Source organism: Octodon degus, unplaced genomic scaffold, assembly GCF_000260255.1.
Source record: "Octodon degus isolate 3935 unplaced genomic scaffold, OctDeg1.0 scaffold00013, whole genome shotgun sequence".
In the NCBI taxonomy this organism is placed as follows: domain Eukaryota; kingdom Metazoa; phylum Chordata; class Mammalia; order Rodentia; family Octodontidae; genus Octodon; species Octodon degus.
The window spans coordinates 9,413,047-9,428,143 of record NW_004524589.1 but is presented as its reverse complement, the minus strand read 5'-3'; positions in this window follow the sequence as shown (position 1 = coordinate 9,428,143).

Sequence of the window (15,097 nt, the reverse complement as noted above, 5' to 3'; positions counted from 1 at the left end):
ATATATATAGATAGATAGATAGAGAGAGAGAGAGAGAGAGAGAGAGAGAGAGAGAGAGAGAATCAGAGATAATTTAAAAGATTATCCAAGTAAGGATTCATTGATTTTCTACTAGTGATCATCTGGACTACAGTCACAAAAGCTACTTTAATGACTTCGCATTCATCACGTCCAGAATGTATACTTATTTTTGAACTATATTTCAGTCTTCTAACAATTAGTGAAACCAATAATCATGGCCAAAGATTAAAAACATAAAAAGGTGTTCAATTATTTTGAACTTTCAAACCCAGCACATTACAAATCAATAGCCATTCAGTTATAACAATTACAAATAAGGTTAGGTTAAAGATAGTGCAAACTACAATTTAAACTCTTCTTCTTAAAAAGTGGCACACATTTTCAGGAAACTATTAAATTGAATTTTGGAAGGATAATTATACAATGAATAAGTGAGCCATTAATAAATGTTTACAGGGCCGGAAAGATGGCTCAGTAGAATAAGCATTTTCCTGGTAAGTGTAAGAGCCTGAGTTCGATCCCCGGTTCTGCGCAAAAAATAAATAAAATAAAAAAGTAAATGTTTACATCTTTTCAGAATTATGTGCTCTACTAGTTTAGTACAGTGTCAAAGAACTAGAGTAAGCATGAACCAGACATGCAAAGCATAGCAATGCACAAAGTTTTCTTTGATTGTCTTCTCAAAACAGGCAAGCAGACATGCTTGCATTTTTCCTCTTCTGTAATCACTGTATTTTACATTGGCTACAATATGAAGCATTATTTTGCTTCCCCAAACATATATCATTTCAGTAAAACACAGTCTCTTTTTCAACCCACTACTTAGGAAGTCAACATCAGCCAGTATTGTACCATAGATACATCACAGACTATGATGAAATAATTTCCTTAAAAAGTTGTCTGGCTAGTGAAACATGCTCGTTCATGGTCTCACGCTCAGGCCCCTCTTGGCAACAGTCCATTCTGTATGCTTTGAGGTGAAAGAGATTGTGCAATTACATCCTTGGTTCTCTGATTTTTAGAGGAATGTGACAGCCAGCACAAATTAATTACACTGTTTGTTTCAAGTTAACTAATATGTGCCCATTTATCACATCTTGACTAAGGCCATTAATTTTAGTGACTTGAACACTGAATTCAAAAAAGACTTTCTTATTGGTAGACTTAATATAGAATATGTGTATATTTATGGAATTTTATACAAATAAATTACTTTATTGGGAGGGAAATGTGCATTACATGCTTTAATACCAGTTTTCTAAGAGTTAAGTGTAAAGAATTAAAAGCATATCCTGGGTTTAAGAATTATAAAAACTATACAATGAGATGATGAAAGACTATAATTAGAAGATGAAAGAGAAACCCACTAATTAAGTTTTTAAAATAAATGTTAAACATCAATAATTAAAAGGAATACTTTTTTTTTTCTTTGCTAGCTCAGGCTGCCTTAAGGCTGTATGTGGTAAGACATGTGGAGCTGGGGATTGAATCATGGTTGCCAAAAGAAAAACTTAAAGTTTAAAAATAAATTATCTTATAAATTCTCTGAAAAGGAACAGTGTTAAAGAAAAAGCCACCTGGAGAAAATAAATGTATTTTTTCTGAGAAATATGTACCTTTTTTGATGTGTAGGAATATATTCAATGGAAAAATCTAGAATATTAATTTGCTTTGTAGCCATGATCTTGAAAGTTATGAATTTTGTTATTGTAATTGTATTTTAGTGAGAAGACCAAAAATTGTATGAAATTGTGAAAGGAATGAATATGGAAATTAAATTGGAATATTCTTCTTTCCTCTCCTCATCCCATTTTTTCTCTCCTTTTGAGCAGTTCCTTCTCTTTCACAATATCTATTGTAAATATTTTTTGGCAGAACCAGGGATTGAACTCAGACCCTTGTGCTTGCCAGGCAAGTGCTTATTCTACGGAGCCATCTCCCTGGCCCCGCTATTGTCCGTTTTGGATCTTATTTATTCTTTCAGCTTCTTATACTGTAGGAACAATGCAATGTTTACACATGGAAGTCTGATTGATTTCACTTACATCTATGGTCTCAGTTTTCATCTAGTTACTTATAAAAATCTAGAGTTTCCCCTTTATAGCTGAGTATAATCCATTGTCCAGAAACTCACCTTTTTTATCCCTTCCTCAATTGATGAGCATTTGAGTTGGTTCCAAATTTAGCTATTACAAACTTTGCTGCTATAAACAAATTTGCACATGTATTGCAGTGATATGATGTTTTCAATTCTTCTGGGAAAATACCCAATAGAGAAATAACTGATTCAAATGGGACTTCTAATTGCAGTGTATTGAGGAATCTCCACACTGATTTCCACAGTGGTTCTCCAGTCTGCACTTCTACCTTTCTCTGGACAGCCCCAACAGTATTTTTTATTGGTTGATTTCTTGAGGAATTATGGCAGACTTAGAATATAATGTTGCCTTTTTTGCAGTCTTAGGGACCACAATTGTACAAAGTGCAGTAGGTCCTTACCATCTTCCTTTAATAACAGAAAGCATGTCTAGTAACTACTCTGATCTTCTGTTGCTCCCTTAATTCTCTTTCCTCAACTATATCTTCTCCATGTGGAATTTCGTCTTGTTTGTTCTTTGTAGCATTCAATCAAGGCATGCTGTTCAATCAGTGGTCTGAATCAGTTTGTAAACATTTCATCAAGTTGCTCGGAAGAAATGGTCATACACCAGAAAAATGTCTTTGCAAGTGCGATGATTAAGCAATAGCAAAGTATGCATCATAATACAGTAGACTAAATACTGCTAATACTCTACAGAAAAATAACACAAGACTTAATCTTTTATATCTGATAAAAACTATTTAATGTTGGTTTGTTTTGCAGCATTCAAGTAGAACTTCCTATGCTATTTTGAAAAAAATGAAGTTAAATGAACAGTGAATAGAGTATCATATAACCAAGAGTTATTGAGTGCTTAAATATTTAAATGGAACATATTATACTGAAGTATGAAAATACACAAAGAGTTGATATTAATAATGTTTGATCAAGGAAGTACATATATAAAATATGTAAAAACAATTTGACCTTGTAGTGTTGTTTTTTGGCTTTTTTTTTTTCGGTACCAGGGATTGAACACAGGACTCTGGGCTTGCCAGGAAAATGCTTATTCTACTGAGCTATCTCCCCAGCCTCACTGGTAGCACTTTGTAGAAATACAGATTTTCACAACTTGTCAAAACTCAAGAGAATGGACAAAACCATCTGTGGGCACATGTCTGAGAAGACTGGAGAAGTTGATGGCTAATGTAAAACACAACAGAAATTATTAAACTTCTCTGGCTAGAAATTGTTAAGCTTCTCTTCCTCATCAGTAGAGGAAGGAACTAGAAGCTTAGGAAAATGTACATGCTGGAATTCTTGGCAGACTTAGAATATATGTACCCTCTTTTTCAGTCTTAGGGACCACAAGCACCTGACAGTTTTCTTTATTGTGCTATGGAATTATATTCCACTGTAAGGCAAATAGTCACAACACTGCCCATGACCATGAAGAATATGCTGATGGAGTAAAGCAGCATTCTTGGGAAATACAGGGATTCCCTTCATTGCAAGCTACATTTGCCAATGGGCATGGTGATTGTATTAATGGCCTTATGCCTATCTAAGAGTCCGCATCTACACCAATAGATACCAGACATCATAGTTAATTAACAGTGGGGCTGGGGAGATGGCTCAGTGGAATAAGCACTTACCTGGCAAGTGCAAGGGTCTGGTTTCAATCCCCAGTTCTGAAAAAAAAAAAGTTAATTAACACAAATAAGAATACTGTGTTTTCTGTAATGAACACTAAGGTTGGACAGGTGGACAAGAACATACTACTAACCAGAATTTGTGGGGTGCTAATAACACAAGCGAGGAGCTTTTGCTCTGCTGACTTAATATGGAAGGAGGAAGAATGATCAGATATCATAAAAGACTATTGAATATAAATTTCTGAGATTATACATGTACCCAGATGTCCAGAGGAGCCTCCTGATAAGTTGGAAACTGTGAAATACTGACAAACAAAAGGTATCACAGCTTATATTTTCTCTACTAATTTATTTAATTTATTCTAACTCTAATTTACTCTAAGTAGACTTTATAGAGTAAATAGATGGAATCGCTTCCAGGTTCAATTTTTGAATGTGGGTAAGAAGTAATAGAAATGTGAAAGAAGAGTCAGAAACCGTGTAACTGTTAGGTTCCATCTAACTTCAGTGAATAGTATTCACTGTGCCTTGTTGGAGAAATTATGATCTCATTTATAAACAAATATATATAGGGGCCAGGGAGATGGCTCAGTAGAATAAGCGTTTGCCTGGCAAGTACAAGGGCCTGAGTTCAACCCCCAGTAAAACAAACAAACAAACAAACAAAAAAACCTCTGATGCCAAACATGTGGCAGAAGAAGAATATGAGTAAATTAATAATAAATTAAACTATATTTAACAGCTATGACTGCTTCAAAGCATTGTTGGGTCAACGTGGACAAATTAGATTTTACAGAAATTTTGGAAGAAGATTTTATTGCTACGAAGGAGGAAGAACATAGGTATGCTGTAGTCGTCATTCTAGTGTGAGTTATTTGCGACCTGATGCGCTCGCATGCTAAGGGGGCTAGAGGCTTTGGGAAGGACTACATATAGTTTGCTACTGTGTGCATACACGTACAGACGCTGAAAGCGCCAGGAGAGCAGCTGGAGTTCAGGAGCTTCTTAATAATGATTCTCTAGCTTGCACGCATGTTCCAACAAGAGGGGCTAGTTTTTGAAGTTTTGTGGAAGATGGAATTCAGGAGAAGAAAAGAAGGAAAATGAATAAAAACACTGAGTATAAAACATTCCAAAATGGTCTCAAGTTGCTCCCCAAAGATGCGTACAAAGCTGTATGAAAAAGAAACATTGACGACTGAAATCTTAACTACGGTTCGCCTCGCGCTTCATGTGCTCTGCTCCTAACAGAAAACACAAAAGAGATTTTTTTCTGTGACATAGCCCATATGTTCATTGTGACTCCCTCTACGGTATTTTAAGGCAAAAAAATGGAAATGGAGAGCATTTAAATATTTCAAAAGACCTTTCTGACAAGAAGTTGTCCTGAAGCTAGCTGTGATTGTAGTAAATTTGGACAGAGTAACATATTGTTAATTTCTTGATGTATGATTTGCCTTCTGATATAAAATCACTTGATAGAATCTCATCAAGTGTCATATATTTCCTAAAAAATTAAGATGAATCCTTCAGGATTTATATTTTTCTAAAATAGAATATGTATTAAAATTAGATAGCAATATTATTTTGAGCAATTTCTCTGCTGTATTGACTGAAATGATGGAGCACTGAGCTACAAATGTGATGTCCTTCTGTCATCTGGAATTATCAGGTAGATGTGACATATATGAGAAGTGCCATTTGGGACAAATCTACCAAATTTGAACTTTTGATTTCAAAGGAGTTCCCCTCATTATAAAGGAAAAAAATCATAATAAAACTAAACTGCAGACAGCCTGACTAGCCAAGAGTTCAGATCATTATCTTTCAATAATACTTTCTTTCCTAAGTAGCTACCCTTCAATTCTTTCAGGTCATACTAATTTTTCTGGTTGTAACTAGTGTTCATATAATAATTATCATTTTTAAACTTTTATTGTGCCTTGTTTGAGTTACTGATTCATCTAGGAAGTCTTGATTTCACATAACCAGACTACAGAATTGGCAAAGCCAAGAAAGTAACTGTGTTTCTCTGAGGACAGGAATGTTAGTTCTGCTTGTGGTCCTGTTTCCTGGCGTGCATTGGGAACTTGCCCGGGAAAAATGAAGACAGTGCACAACGTGAAGCAGTCAACAACAGGAAGAGACGAGAAAAAGAAAAAGAAAAAATAGTGAAAACCTTAGTTCCTTGTGTGCTGAGGCTTAGCATTTCTCTTGCCTTCCCTCAAATTATGTTTTCTTAGAGGAAGACATGAATAAACAAGATTTTTTCCTCATTTGCTCTAATTAAAACTGTTTTCTGAGTTATTACTTCCTAGCTATAGCCAGCATATCTTTTATGCGTAACAAATTTCAAGGAAAAAAGTCCTTATTTTCTAGTATATAAAATTTATAATACCAAACTGTAAAATTATATCCCAAAATTCCTATCATAGTTTCTAATACTGATAAGCTCATGTAGACATATGAGACAATTTTTGTAACAAAACATTAGATAGAAATAGATGTTCACATTATTTAAAATAAAAGATTTTAAGTACTATACCTTGTTTAAAATATCAAGGGAGAATTCAAAAAATAATATTTCTAACCTAAAATTATACTATAAATGGTTATAAAATGTTTTTAAAAATCATCAATGTACAGAAAGCTATTTATAAATTAAATACATTTAAAAGCATATGAAAATATCAAAATACCTTAATCAATCTAAAAATAGTTAAAACTAATCAAATAGGATACTTTCCAATTCACTCATTTGCTTTCTTGTTTGCAAAGCTCCTTTTATAAAGAACCTCACAAATATCTTTATAAGCCTGGAAACATAAAAGATATGAAAAACTTGCATAAAGAAAACCCAAAATTTTCTTAAATTTATCTGGAAGAGGTAGCAACGAACACATGTAAAATGAAAAGTTAAAACAGTGAAAAGTTTAGTGATAGTAGATAATAAGAACAAGATAGTTTGGTAGGAACCTATGAATGTCACCATGAAATAGCATTTACTGGGACTGTGTGTTGGGGCTTCCTAGAGATTTACTTCTACCAGGCAATAAGAGTCACTTCAGCCTCCACTCTGGCTAGTTCTTCCAATGACAAAAGTAACAAATAAAAAAGAAAAAGCTAAATCACTTCTTACCCATTTAAAGGATGTCAGTAAAATTCTATTGGATACGTATTCTTTGTTTCAGAAACTATTGGTAAAGTTGACCACATCATCTTTGCTCTCTGTAAGATGTGAATCAAGCCAGATAAAATATTGATGGTAGTAGAGCGTTTTAGAAAACTTAAAAGTTCTCAACTTAGGACAAATCCATTACAAGAAAAACTTGGCTTGTCTTGAGTCAGTAAGAATCAAATTGCTCAAAAACTGAAGAATATTGAGTAGAAGCTTGATGGATCACCTACAGGTCATATTTATTAAAATTTAAACATTGAAATGCTAATGTTAGTACATTCTACCACATTGATCAAGTTTGTTAGACATGCAGCATACTATAAAAGAAAAATTGGAAGTATAATAAAAGCTTAAAACATCTGATTAAATAGCAATGCATGAATTGAGAAGCATCAAAAAGAGGCTTACTGTTCTGATAACAATGCATTACAGGCAAGTAAATTGTAGTAATTTTATGATAAGCAGTAATTACGCAAATATTATTACAGGCACTCCAGGTACATGCTAATGTAGAAGAATGAATGATATATGTGACGCCGACAAAGCCTCAATCCACAACAGAACCTAACTGATATTCATGCATTCATGGCCGCAATGGAGGGAAAGCATACCATTATCTACTCATAGGAAGGATGTCAGGGAAACAACACTGGTGGAAGCTGGAAAAGCTCAAATGTACAAACATATTCTTTGCTCACTTCCTATCTAAAGTATCCAGTTGGCTGTTGCAAGTTAATGGGATAGAGCCTGTGTCAAAGAATAGGAAGTCACAGAGATGTCCAGTATCACTCACTATACAGGTATGTGAAGAATGGAGACCAGTACTTGCTTCTGCTACAAATCTACCTATTCTATTACACCACGATGAATTCCCATCTTCTGTATAAATTCAAGCCAGTCCCACTGTAGAAACTGAGCATAGTGCTGCAACCGACTGATCTCACACTGCCATGTTTCTTTTTCTCTTTTTTATGTTTGCTGATGAATTCACTATCATGTAATGTTTCCTAACGATGTTGGTTCTAAATGAAGGTCATCTCATTGATATTTGAGCTTAGCAATTATAAAATATGCTATTATGGTCATGTAGGAAGTCTATTTTTGTGGTCTGGGGAAATAATTTCATGTGTAACTAAGAAAAATAAAACCAAGATCTGGAGCCACTAGCAAGTATGGATTGTAAATATGGAAAATCTCAACATTTCCTAAAAAAGTACAAAGCGAATAAATTCAGCATTTCCGTGAAATTTAAAAAGGAGCTGAGCATGGTACCTGTAATCAAGCACTCAGGAGCCTGAGGCAAGAGGATCAGTGAGCTCAAGGCCAGCCTACACAGGGAGATCCAGTGTCAACAAATAACCAAATAAACAAACAAATGAAATATAAGCAAGAAAGTAAAAAAAAAAAAACAAAAACCCCACAGTGGTGACACAAGGCGGCTGAGGTTAGCTAAGCTTGGGCTTCTGTGTTGTCTGCAGCAGAGGAGCTCTACAGCTCTCTGACCTAATGGCAATTACATTTTTATTAAAGGCTAAGTGACCTTTTGTCCAAAACCAGGTATTGAGAAGCATGTATTTCATGGAATTATTTGTAATTAACCGAAGCATTATGTATAAGATTGATATAGTGGTGCTTACACTAGTCAGTTTTAAAAGCTTCTAAGACTAGTAATATCTTAAAAATATTTTCCAATTGCTATTAATTCTGGCACAATAATTAAGTTAGACTATCATTAGAAACAAATAAATATGTCCACAGACAGAGCTCAGTGGTCTAAGCATCTGCCTACGCAAGCACAAGGCTACAGGTTCTATGGCGGCTACTGCGTGCTGGGCCAGCACCACAGTGGGTGAGCGGAGACACCCCTGAAATTGGGCTTGATGGCATATGCCTGTAGTCCCGCTGTGAGGGAGGCTGAAACAGCAGAATCACTACAAGTCTGTGCTGCACAGTGAGACCCTGTACCAAATATATAAAAAAGAAAAAAAAAATAAATAGATCAATAAAAATAAAATATTTCTTAAAAGTATATAATATATAAATAATATATATAAGAAATATATAAATAATATTATATATATACAATTATATATAGTATATTTAATGAACATATGCTTCATATATAATATATAAATAAGATAATATATATAGTTATATATATTATATATACAATGCACATATGATTCAAAGTACATGGTTTTCTATGATAATCTATAGATAGATACCTCTGCATTAAAAATAAATTATATCTTATTAATAAATGTAATAATCTTTTAAAAATATTTGATTTCTTAAATATTTAGAAAAATAATAAAGTCAGATTACCTTTTTATGAAATTTGTTAGATTGTTCTTTAAATATTTATACTCATGTATTTATGAAGTAATGGTTAGCTGAACATATGTACTCAAAGGCCTAGAGATGATGTGAATGAATTAAAATCTTCAATCCCATTTCCAATATAATCTTCATTTTCAGCTAAGTCCTCATAATGTCCTTGACTGTTTCTATTCCTATCAGCATTCTGGAATTAGCATGCACACTAGCATTGGCCATGAAACTCTGCTTGTAGTGTTCTATTGTTTTTCTGGACAAAATCTCAAAAATTTTTCTAAGTCTCCAGCCTCCAGGAAACCAGTTCCATAATCATCAGATCTATATGGTCATATACTTTCATAGCATTGCCCCACTGCTCAGATAATAATTTTGTCATATTTTCCATTGTGAGGACAAAGTATCTGGCATATAAAACTTAAATGAGGAAAGCTTTATTTTGGATCAATGCTTTAAATGGTTTACTGCATGGCTAGTTGGCTCCAAGGTAAAAACAACATGGTGAAAAGATAAGATAGAGAAAAGCTGTTCTACCTATAGCATCCAGAATCAAGAAGAGATGGAATAAGAATATATCCTGGAAAAAAATAATATGCCCTGAGAATAAAAATCTATCCTCAAGAAACAACAAGGTTGCAAAGAAGAGGGACCTCATTTGGAGCTACTCAGAGAAATTCAACTACAAACACAGGTAATTGCAAGAAAATGGCAGGACAATTTCCTTGAAATAAAAATCAGTCTGAAATAAAAGAATAATAGATCAAGAAAAACATAAAGGGCTGAAAAATGGCCAATTAACTTCATTTAACTGGTTTTGCCAGGCTTCAATGGAATTTTTCATTTCCTGTATATGTGTTTGAATCCATTTCATGCGTTGTACTTTTTTTCTTCTATTGGCTGTTCATGGTTTTAAATGGGAAGAGAGATGCCAAGAAAAACTGGATAAGGAAATTGGTTATGGGAAGGGAAATAGAGAAAATATTGGCTGAAGCTTCTGGCCAGAAGACTCCACATCTGTAGGTCAAGATCAGCCTCATATCCAGCAAAAACTCTGCTGTGAGCTTGTTAGTATTATCTAGTAATTTAGGGCTTTCATGGGACACAAGAGAAATTAAAAGATGAGAGCATAAAATAATGCAATTGAGGCTAAGAAAAAAAATGGAAAGAATCAATGAATTGAAGAGTTTGTTCTTTCAGAGAAAAAATAAGATTGATAAGCTTTACCAAAAAAGTCAAAGAAAAACTCAAATTCATGTATTGAGCAATGAAAAAGGTAAAAGCACTACAGCTTCTGTGGAAATCCAGAAGATCATCAATAGCTACTTTGAAAATCTTAGCTCACACAGGATGGAAAACAGAAAAAAATGGACAGATTCCTAGATATGTATGAGTTACAAAGGCAGAAAGAAGATCATATAAAAAATTAGAATAACCAATATTAGTTAATGAAGTTGAAAATGTAAATAAAAGCTGACTAACAAAGAAAAGCTGACTTCTTGATGGATTCACTGCTGAATTCTACAAGAAATTTACACAAGATTTAATACCAATATTCCTCAAACTCTTTAAGTAAGCTGAAAGGAAAGCAATACACTCTGATTCATTCTTCTGGGAGGCAAGTATTACTCTGATACTAAAGCCAGAGAAATGCCCAGCTGAAAAAGAAACATACAAGCAACTCTCGGATGCAAAAATATGCAGTAAGATACTAGACAACAGAATGCAGCAAATAAACAAGATCATATGTCATGACAAAACTGTATTCATACCAAGAATGTAGGGATGGTTCAATACTGCAAAAATATATTTAATAAACCATATCAACAGAACCAAAGTCAAAAAGCTCATAATCACCTCAATTGATACAGTGAAACCTTTTGACAAAATCCAACAGCCATTTATGACAAAAATCCTATAGAAATTGGGAATAATTGTCTTTATGTTAGTCTGATAAAATCCATCTATGATAAATCAACAGCCAACATCATACTAAATGGACAAACAATGGAAGATGTTATTCTAAAATCAGGAGTAAGACAAGTGTCCACTCTTATTACTCCTATCCAATATAGTTCTGGAAGCACTAGCCAGAGCAATTAGACAAGAGAGAAAAATAAAAGGAATAAAGATAGAAAAGTAAAAAAATTAAATTATTATTCACAAATAACTTGATACTCTATATAGAAGACCCTAAATGCTCCAACAAAAGACTGAGATTCAATGATTAAATGGCCTTGCAATCATGAACAAATTATACTACAAAGATACTGTGATAAAGGTACTACTAATACTATACTTGGACAAAAACTGATCTCAGAATCAGTGGAATGGACTAGATGAGGCAGACACTACTACAAATACACTCAGCCACCTTATCTTTGACAAAGGAGCCATGCAAGTACTGGAAAGACAGTCTCTGTAGTAAACGGTGCTGGAGCACTTGCTCTCTTCATGCTAAAGACTAAAACTAGACCCATGTCTATCACTATGCACTAAATTGAAGTCAAATGTGTTACAGATCTAAACACTAAATTTGCTGTGAAAGAAATTAGATAGAAGTCTTTAAGACAGAGGTATAGGGAGAAACTTCATGAACAAAACCCAAACTTCTCAGAAAATATTTCAAAGGTCAACAACTGGGATCTCATCTTATTAAAAAGTTTTTGCACATTAAAAACAATCACAAACAGGACCAGCCAAATAGCTCAGGGGATTAAAGTGCCTGCAAGCAGACACAGGGTCTGGGGATTTGATCTCCAAGCCTCCCTGCCAGCCCCTCCCTTGGGGCAGTCTGAGATGGCAATTGAGACTGGGCATGGTGGCACGTGCCTATAATTCCAGCACTTGGGAGGCTGTGAACAGGAGAATCACTAGGAGTCCAATCTAGGTGTGAGACTCTAAACACCCTATATGCCCTTCCATAAAATTTAAAAAAATCATCAACAGAGAGAAGAGACAATTCACAGAGAGGGAAAACATTTTAGCCAGTTGTTCTTCAGACAAAGGACTTATATCTAGGACATATAAAGAGTAGGAAAAGAATCAGGCTCCCTAAATTCAAAGATGCAATCCAAAAATGGGTATCTGAGATGAATACACTCTTGACAGATGACAAATTACAAGTGGAAAATAAATACATAAAAAATGTTCAGGGGCCAAGGAGGTAGTTCAATAGAATGAGTGCTTGCCTGGCAAGCGCAAGGCCTTGAGTTCAATCCCTGGTACCACAAAAATAAAATAAAATAGTTCAACTCCACTGGTCATTTGAGGAATGGAAATTAAAACAACACTGAGATTCCATCTCACTCCAGAAAGAATGACTATAATCATGTAATCAATCAATAACAAATGCTGGAGGGGATGTGGGGAAAATAATCCTCCACTGGTGTGTGTTGGAATGCAGTACTAGGAAACTACCGTGGAAATCACTGTGGAAAAGATTTCCCAAAAATATAGGGTTAGAGGTCTCATTCAACCCAGCTACTCCCCTTCTCTTCTGGGTATCTTCTGAGAAGAATTAATCACATCATACTACAGTGATATCTGTGCCCTCATGTTTATAGCAGCACAATCTGTCATAGCTAAATCTTAAAAACAACCCAGATGCCCATCAGCCAAGGACTGGCTAAAAAAGATGGGATATTTTTATACAACGAAGTATTACTCAGCTGTAAAGAGAGATAAACCCCAGGTTTTTATAGGTAAATGGATGCAACTCAATACCATACTCTTAAGTGAAATAAATCAGACTCGAATATTTAAACATTGTATTGTCTCCCTGATGTGAGAAGCTAAAAAGAGTAAATAAATTCTAAAATGTACAATAAATACTTTGAAATGGGAAAAATTATATGTACATTCTTGCACATCATCTAGGTAGAAGATAGTCATTACCTAAGTACTGATAATAAATGTAAGATAATAAACTAACATATCCATGCAGCACTCAGGGGTATTGGACTGAATCTTAGGCAGCTTAAGCAACAAATAAATAAGGTGATGTTTATCAGAAGCAATATTTCCTTGAAGCTTTTTTCCAGAGTTTGTGTACAGTGTTCATAAGCCTGGAATAAATCTATAAGCTAAGTAAAAAGAGGTTTGATAAAATATTTAACTATGAAACACTGCCAGGGTCCAATATTTGGAATGAAATAATTTCTTTAGATATTTTTCCTTTATCAAGCTGGCATTTATACTAGATTTGGGAAAAATATAGAATCTGTTTTTTGTGGGCTGGTGAGATTGCTCAGTGGTCTAAAGCACCTGCTTAGGCAAGCTTAGGCAAGCATGCAGGGACCTCGGTTGGATCCCCGGCACCAGATGCCATGCCAGCCCTGCCCCCAGGGTGGGCTGAGCTGACCATAAAAAAAAAGAAAAAATAAATAAATAAGGGAAACATTAAAAAAATCTGTTTTTTGTGCAATGATTATCTTTTACATATATATACATATATATACATACATACATATATACTTAGGTAATGACTATCTTCTACCTAGATGATGTGCAAGAATGTAAATATGCTCTGAAGTCACTGAAAAATATTTACTTGCTCTTTCTAATATAACCATTATTGCCTTAAGAATTCAGAATGGATATCGAAATTTGGTACCATGAAGGCATCATAAATCTTAAGGATGAAGATATGTGTAACTTGATTTATGAGGCGTGATCATAAAGTACCATGAATGTTCTAAAAACTCTTTAAGTAGAAGACATTGCCATCAACAGTCTTCATTCTTGCTTTGAACCCACGTATTCCATCATTCTCGCCACTTCCCACAGAATTCCCCAAAGTCCTCTCTTGGGTCTTTGGTTATGGTGTCATGGCTACCTTGATGTTGTGAATAAATCCAAAGCCTTTAACATTTCATGGTCTTATTGAACTTGGGGAAGAGGAAGAAATCTCGTGGCGCCAGATTAAGTGAATAAGGTGGATTAAGAAATATGATGAAGCCTTCATGACATTACTTTCTGTTGAATGGTGCATGACAGCGGTACTTACCATGTCGACCACACCTAGGAAAGTCACAATAGGAACATCCAACATAGCTTTGAAAGTGGAAAGAATCATAGAGGAAAGTTTTCACAGACAGAGGGCAATTCTGAGGGAGGACAGTAGCAGTATGTCCTTTCCTGCAATATCATTTCAAAATTTAACATTCCCATGTATTTTGACCTTCCCTGTAAATATTACACCAGGTATACTTTTATCAAAACATAATATCCCATTAATGTGCACAGTGTTCATATTTTATGTATCATTTTAAAGTAAATTTAACTTTGATAACTCAAATAAATATGAATGTATTACTAGTGACCTACATGCTAATATGAAAATACTTTTTATGCAACACAAAACATCTTAGTAGTGCATTTCCCCTGGCAGTAACATAGAATTACCTTTTAAGACTCATTAAGGAGAGAGGCACTAGTATGTAAAAGGAGTTCATATGCTCAGTAGTCAAATGAAACAGGGTTCATGCTCATTTTGAATTATTGTATAATATCCTATGTTTTACTTGTCTTCATTGTCTGAAATTTACTCTACAGAAAAGATTTGGTGAGGTGCTCATTTATAAACTCACAGCATTCATAGCTGCCATTTGACTGTTCATTAATAATTCTTCCTAATTCTAAAAGTGATCTCTATTATGTATAAGTTACTAAAAGAGACTTTAACTCTTACCTCCCTGGGTTTCCCCAATACAAGTGAAACACACACACACACACACACACACACACACACACACACACACACAGGGTGGGACATGGGTGGGGCAGAGAGAGAGAGAGAGAGAGAGAGAGAGAGAGAGAGAGAGAGAGAGA